This window comes from Cinclus cinclus, chromosome 1 (assembly GCF_963662255.1).
Source record: "Cinclus cinclus chromosome 1, bCinCin1.1, whole genome shotgun sequence".
NCBI lineage: Eukaryota > Metazoa > Chordata > Aves > Passeriformes > Cinclidae > Cinclus > Cinclus cinclus.
The window spans coordinates 99,126,019-99,133,489 of NC_085046.1; positions in this window are offsets into that span (position 1 = coordinate 99,126,019).

The window sequence follows — 7,471 nt, forward strand, 5'->3', positions numbered from 1 at the left end:
TTCCACCTCTGCAAAGCTTCAGAAATCTGGTGAGACCAGGATTAAGACATTAGTCACTACATGCACAGCAGAGAAATGGCTCCTTTGGCAACCTTCCCCACTGCTGTCACCTCCCTGCCTCACACGTAACCACACCACTGCACAGCATCCCCAAGTCACAACCTGCAATGGGGCTGGACTTGAAACCTGAGCAGGCTGGGCCCACAGCTGGGCATCCCAGGATGAGTTCAGAGTACATGCTGCGATCAAAGCAAGGAATCTGTGTCAAAACCGGGGCCCCAGGACAGAAGTGAAGTAGATGTTAAAGTCCAAGCATGGGGCAGACCTGAAATCATGTCCCAAGATGGGAGTGGAGTTGAAGTTGCAAACCAATGCAAAGCCAGAGCCAACATTACAGTTTACTGCTTGGCTAGAGCCTAAGCTGTGGCTCAAGATAAGGAAGAGACAAAATCAAAGCCCAATCACTATCTAAAGCCAAAATTGCAGCTAAATGTGGGCCTGGAGTCAAGTTAACATCCCTACCGGGACTGGAACAAAAATCATGGCCCAGTATCAGGACAAAACAGCAGTCACCACCTGAGGTACTGCCAGAGCCAAAAAATTCATAACCCAAGATGGGCTGGAACCAAAGCCAGATGGGGGCCAGAGCCTACACTGCTGCCCAGACTGCTGTGGCACTCAGTGACTGAGCATGGACCAGAGCCAAATCTGAGTTGGTGGCAAAGATAGGGCTGGAACTGAAGCTGATGCCTTAAGTTTTAGCTCTCATATTTTTCAGATTCTGTACTGCTTTAGTATATAACACTGAACTTCATATAGAGTGTTAGCAAGTTCTCTTCACAGTTTAGTTAGACAAAACAATCCTTTTCCAGCCTGTGAACCAAGGTCACCATAGCAGCTTCAGGCCCCACTTTTGTATAAACAAAAGTGAATGGGGAGGGGGGGGAAGCAATCTGTGAGGATGGGGCTTCATTACCTGAAGCTGTCATTGGACAATTAACCCCAATATTCAAATGGACCAAACCTTTAAAAATGTGAAAACTCATGACCCATCATCCATCTTAGGTGTAGCCTTGGCTAGGTTCTTGTACGGCCCAAGGTGTATCCTTTGAAGGCCTTTTAATAAATACCTACTTTATTTCTCTTACCCTGTCTAGCTTCTGTTCCAGGTAACCTCTCCTGTCATCAAAGTCACAGCCAAATATTGGGCCAGAGCTGAAATCATGCCCAGAAATGCCACTGAGATGAAGCCACAGACCAACATGGGGCTACAACCACAGTCACAACCTGCTCTCCAGCCCTAGCCACAGTCACAGACCAAACAGGTACTGAAGCTGAAGTAGCAACCTGGTATTAGGCCAGACCTATCTCAGAGGCCCAAGATTTATCTAGAACTGAAATCATGGCCTGAAATTGCAATGGAGCCAAAGTCATATCTAGAGATGGGGCCAAAGATGAAGCCATGGCCCAAGATTTCCTCTAGAGGCAACGTAACAGCCCAAGAAATGTCAAGGAACAAATTAACAACCCAAATAGGGGCCAAAGCCACAGACATGGTCTGAGATTGAGCAAGAGCCAAAGATACAGCAAAAATGGCACTACCACTGATGTTACAGCTCAGGATGGGGTTGGAGCTAAAATCATAGTCTCGTATAGGGCTGGAACCAGACTCGTGCCTTGAAGTGGGGCCAGAGCAAAGTCACAGCTCAATACGGGACTGGAGCAGAAGCCATGATCCTCACAGGGGCTGGCGGAGGGACCAGAGTTGAAGCCCTAATCCAAAAACTGAGCCAAACTCATAGCCTCACAGTAGAGAGGAGCTGAAGACATGGCCCAAAAATAGCCACCAGTCATTGAACTGGGAACAGGGCTGAAATCACTACCCAAGAAACAAAAGTTGCAGCCTGAAATGGGCCAAAGCAGAAGTCATGAACAGAGCAGGGACCACTGCCAAAGTTGCAACTGAGTATCAAAGCAGAGACAAAGATGTGGATGGTGAGGTGGCCAGAGTCAAAGTCACAGCTTGACACAGGACTGAAGCTCAAGTAGCAGCCCAAATAAAAGCTGTAATAGCCTCCCAGTCAGGGACAAAGCCAAAGCTGTGATCTTCCATCAAGCTGTTGGCAAAGCATCTGGCCAATATCAGGCCAGAGATTAAGTCACAGCCCAATACCAATCCAGAACTAAAACTACAATCAGAGATCAGGTTGGAGGCAAAGCAGGACCCCAAGATGGAAATTAAGCCAAATTTGTGGCCTGAGCCTATAGCTTAAGCCAAAGTTGCAGATGAAGATGTGGCTGGAGACAAAGTCACAAGCCAAGACAGGGCCAGAGCCAAAGCCATGACCCAAACAGCAGCCAAGTCACAGCAGCCTCCTGAGAAGAGGTCAGACCCAAAGCCTGGGCAGACCCAAAGAAGCCACCAGAACAGTGGCCAGAGCCAAAGTTATGGCCAAAGATGGGGCTGAAGCAAAAATCTCAACCCAGTGTTGAGCCAGAGCTGCGGTAGCAGCCTGAGGTGAGCCAGAGCTCAAATTGCTACCATAGGTGGGAGGAGAAAGTCTCACTCCAGTATCTCTAGAAAGCTGAGGTTAACAGCTCAGTTTGGCACCAGTCACAGCCCAAACAGGGACCAGAGCCAAAGTTGCTGCCTGATATCAGTCAAGACCCAAAGCGACAAACAGAGAAGGGCAGAGCAGAGTCAAGGACCAAGCAGGGGCAGAGTAGACATGGGAGTCAGAGCCCTGTATCAGGCTGGGAACAAGCTCATGACCCAAGATTGGACCAGAATCAAAGCGGTGGCTCAGGATGGGTCCTGGAGCTGTGACCACTGCCAAAGATGGGGCTGGAGACATGACAGAGGCCCAGGATGGCTCCTGATCTCTACTCACAACCTGAACAGAGGTCAGACCTGCAGTCACAGCCTGATGGGACCAGAACCAAAATGACAGCCCAGCCAGGAGCCAGAGCTGAAACCTGATACCAAGTTGGAGATGAAGAGACAAGGCCAAGGAGAAGGAGCTGGAGCCCATCTCAAAGAGTGATATACAGCCAGAGCCAAACCAATGCTGGACTGGCACCCAAGTATTGGGTCTGAAACAGGCAGGAGAAAAAATTGCAGACCAAGACAGAGCTGAGTGGAAATGGCAGCTCAATATTGGGCCAAAGCTGAGTTTACATCCTGAGCGGGACCCAGAGTCCAAATCATGGCCCAAGTCAGGCCCAAAACCAAAGTCAGAGCCTGACAGGAGAACAGTTGTAGTCTCAGCCCAAGAGGAGCTAAAATCTTGGCCTAAGCAATGGTTGGAGCTGAAGCAATAGTGAAAATGGGGCCATTCAAAATAATGGCCTGAACAAGGGCCAGAGCCAGTCATAGCAGAAATTGGTGCCCAAGCTGAAGGTGCAGCTGAGCCTTTTAAGCAGGGTTGGAGCCAAAGCTGTGACCTGGTAACAGGCCACAGCAAAAATAGTGACTCAAGATGGTGCTGGAGCCAAACTTGAAACAAATTCCTTTGACCCTTTGGGGTGTCAGCTTAGGCCATTGCATCACATTCATCCTTGTTCACCACTTACCATCAGCAACAATAATAATTAGAGAATTGTAATTATCCCCTGGCAATTAGCTGCCTATTTTCATGATCTTCTTAAGCAGAAAGAATATATCTTGATTTCAAAAGCCTGCAGGGTAACATGTAGTGTTAAGTTTGGGCTTGAGTTTGATGAGTTGATTGGACAATCGCAGAGGAGGGAACACAGGGGAGGATATTCAGGCTTGTTCAGGAATAATGCCCAAACACGCTACAGTTCTCAAGTCAATTCCACTGCCAGACAAGTATCAAATAGTCTCTGTCCTCCTCCCAAACTCGTGCTGAATCAATCTTATGTACTCTTGCAATCAGAATAAAGTCATAAAATTGATGTAATTTCTACTTGAAAGGCTATGCCAAGTCCACCAGAAATGCAGTTGGGATCCAACACTTAATATTAATCAAAACTGTATTGCTGGGAGGCTGGTAGTGGAACAGATCCAGCACTGGTAATTTCAATGGGCTGCCCTTAATGACCTAGAGCAGGCACAGAGAGACAGCACAAGCTCCTTGTGAACACTGCCTTGACCTGGCCCTTGTGCTCACTGATGACCTCACATCTGGGGTCACAAAGCAGGTGGAGACAAAATCCAGCTTCACCAGTAGGTTCTAAATACACAAGCTGCAAGTTTACCACACATTTTTTTTTTTAAATAATTTCATATGGATTTGTTCATAGGTGCACAAAGAGTTGCCGGGCCTTGTAAGGATGTGGATCTGAGAGAACATGAGAAGGCAGAGATGAGCAGTGATGCTGTACTTCCCCTTCACCTCAATAGACTCTGCAGCAAATGGTGCTGAGTACCCTCAGCTGGCACTGTCAAGCACTTCCACCAGCACATTTGCACCAACTCTTCATCCAGGTAGTGCCTGAGAGCAGCTTTGGAGCACCTTTCCCCCTAAAACACGTGCCTGCACACAGATGTGGCAGCTGTGTTTTAATGCAGAAGGAGACCTTTGGATGAATTGTAGTGGAGAACGGGAAATTTCTCAGCCTTGGCTAACTGATGATTAATGATATGGTTAGCCAAATACCTGAATTTAGTTTTTATCCTGGATTAGATTAGAAATGCCATGAAAATTAAGAGAACACACTGTCATTTTATACAAGGAGTACTCAAAGTTCTGCCTAATGTACTAACAGTGTATTTTCTACTGCTGGATTGCTGTGTACTAGCCCTCACACCTCTGCACAGCATGTACCCACATACAGGCAACCTCCTTCAAGAAAAATAAGTGCCAGTGCACAAGCAGCACTCAAGCTACAGCTGCACGCTTTACTCTCAAGTACAGTTTGACTGCAGACAGGCACTTTACTTCTGTGTCACTGTCAGATGGTGATTTTAGTGCACCTGATGCCATTTCCCTGACAGAGCACAATTTTATAGCAAAGTGCCTGTTTGCCCTAGAGTATGGCAAGAGATAGCATGCATATTATCTATAGGTATAATATACTGTAGAAGGTGAGAGGGCTGGCGTGCTGAGTAGTTAATGCAGTTATCACTCAGCCACAGGGCTTTTCATGTTTGCCAATGCACCTCTCACTGAAAAGCTGTGACACCCAGTACTGCACCTCTTAACTTCCCAAAACAAGTACAGTCAGCCACTATCAGCACCTTTGATCTGCAGATGGGGGGGGGGGGGGGGGGGTCAAAGAAACCAGACTGACTCGGCAGTCCCTCAGTCAAGCCTTACCTGTCAGGCTTTTCCTGACAGTAGTTACCAGCTCATCAACTTCTCTCCCAAGAGATAGAAAGTTTGCAGCATAAGCAAATTTTATAGCATTTACAATCCTAAACCCAGTGCCAGGAAAGAACTAGCTCCTATCCCCTTTCCTGTTGCCATAAACCCTGCTGAACAGCTATGAAAGCACACTTGTGCTTTTACATTTACTTACATGTCTTCTTCACCAAGTAAAGCCAACCAGGGCAAACTTGGCTCAGCTCATGAAATATTCACAGCACTGTAACACAATTACACGTGTATGCATATACACAGGGACATGTAATAAGTGGGAATGTTCTCACTGCTTTGAGATGAAAACGACTTTTCTTCTTTTCCCCTTAGAATTTCTTGCTGCCCAGGGTTAAATGTAGGTCAAGCTGTCTGAGCCCATGTCTGTGGCACACAGAGCAGGATTAAACTGGAATTTTCCACTCAACTCAACTGTCAATCACTATAATGTCTGCAAATGTTAAATTAAGCTGGAATGATCTGGTGTTGGCACTGATGGGGGCTCAAGGGTGGCATTTTGGCCTCCATGAAAAAGATGCCCTCTTTCTCTGAACAAGGGGTGGCTATGTCCTGGCTGCTTGCTCAAAGCCCTGCCAAACACAAAATAGCTCTGTACAAGACAGTGGGATGTGTTGGAAGTGAGCAGAGGGAAACTATACCTCACAAGTGGAGGGACTGGGAATGGTGGTGAGGAAAAGGTTATTCCCAGCATTGCCATAGGCTGCGCTGAGACTTGGCATGTACTTCTTCATGTGTGTTTCCTCATCTTCTAAAATACTTATAGCACCTTTCTGCTGCTGTTCTGCAACACACCTCAGAGCAGAAACCATAAAAGGATACAAAATACTTTATCTGATTTACAGATCAGCCCCTTTTGTAACGGAGCCAGCCTTCAAACGTCCCCCTCTAGCCATAGCAGAGCATCCACTGGCTTAGCATGTGGAGGGTATCCCTGGGATAGATCATGCAGTCCTGCCAACATAAATAATGTATTTAAAGAGGCAACTTGGAACACCTAAGGCAAGCAGAAATTTGTAGTTAAATAGTAACAATTGCAGCATATAGCTTCCCTCTCATGTTTTGGAACATCCTGGGGGTCAAGCAGGGTTACTGACTATACAGGACACTGAGAAACTCAGCTCATCAACTTTACCACAATTCAGTTTTTCAGCCCTAATTCCCCTTCTCAGGCTCTCAGAAGCAATCATTTGGCAGCCAGTCTGGAAAAAAAATGTGGAAAATGAGCAAAAAAAAAAAAATGCAAGTTTTTAGTTTTCTTAGTCAATGCTAGAATTCTGCAAAAGCAGCACAATGCAAACTGCACAAAAAGCAGGGCACTGCCACAGTAGAAGCGAGCTATTAGAAGAGGATTCAGCAGTAAGGGTTTTAAAATGTGCATTTTTAATTAGAACTCACTTAAAGCACAACCGATCAAAACAGTGATAATGAGAGAAGCCTAATTAATTTTTGTCTAAGTAACGAAGTCTCATTATGGAGGGGTCTTTGGAAGAAAAGGGTTTGCAATGTTAAAAACAGGGTGTTTGTAATGAGACACAATACTGCTGGGAGCCTGGAAGCCAGACCTAGAGGTTTCACAGGACTGCAGCAGCCACTATATTAATCTTTCAGCAGAAAAAAGTAACCCTACTGAGATGAGACATCCCATTTACAGCTGAGTTGCAACCATTGGCAGGGATATTAAAACACAATCAAACAGAATGGCATATTATAAACCAAATATAAATACAATTAAAACCAGATTAAGTAAAAGATCAAAGCAGGCTCAAAAGATGCAGTTTCCAGGGAGTTCAGGGTTCAGACAGTAGAGGAGGAGCAGAAGCTTGGAGATAAGGACTAAGGAATTAGCAATTTTCTAAATACTAAAGAGGAATTAAAATGCTGTAGATAGAGGAGAACAAACTCAGGGGAGTTATAGGAAAAAAAAATAGTTACTTTTGACCCAAAAATAACTGTACTGCAACATTTCAAGGACTAAGGCCTTTGAAAAGAACAGAAGCAAGGGGAACCCCCCTGGTTCCTCTCTGAGTGGAATGCAAAGGCAGCTCCAGAGCAGAGTGTCAGAAGTGGGGTGGACCATGGCTCCCACAGCAGACCTCTTCCTGGAAAAGACCTGCAAGAAATCGCCAGGT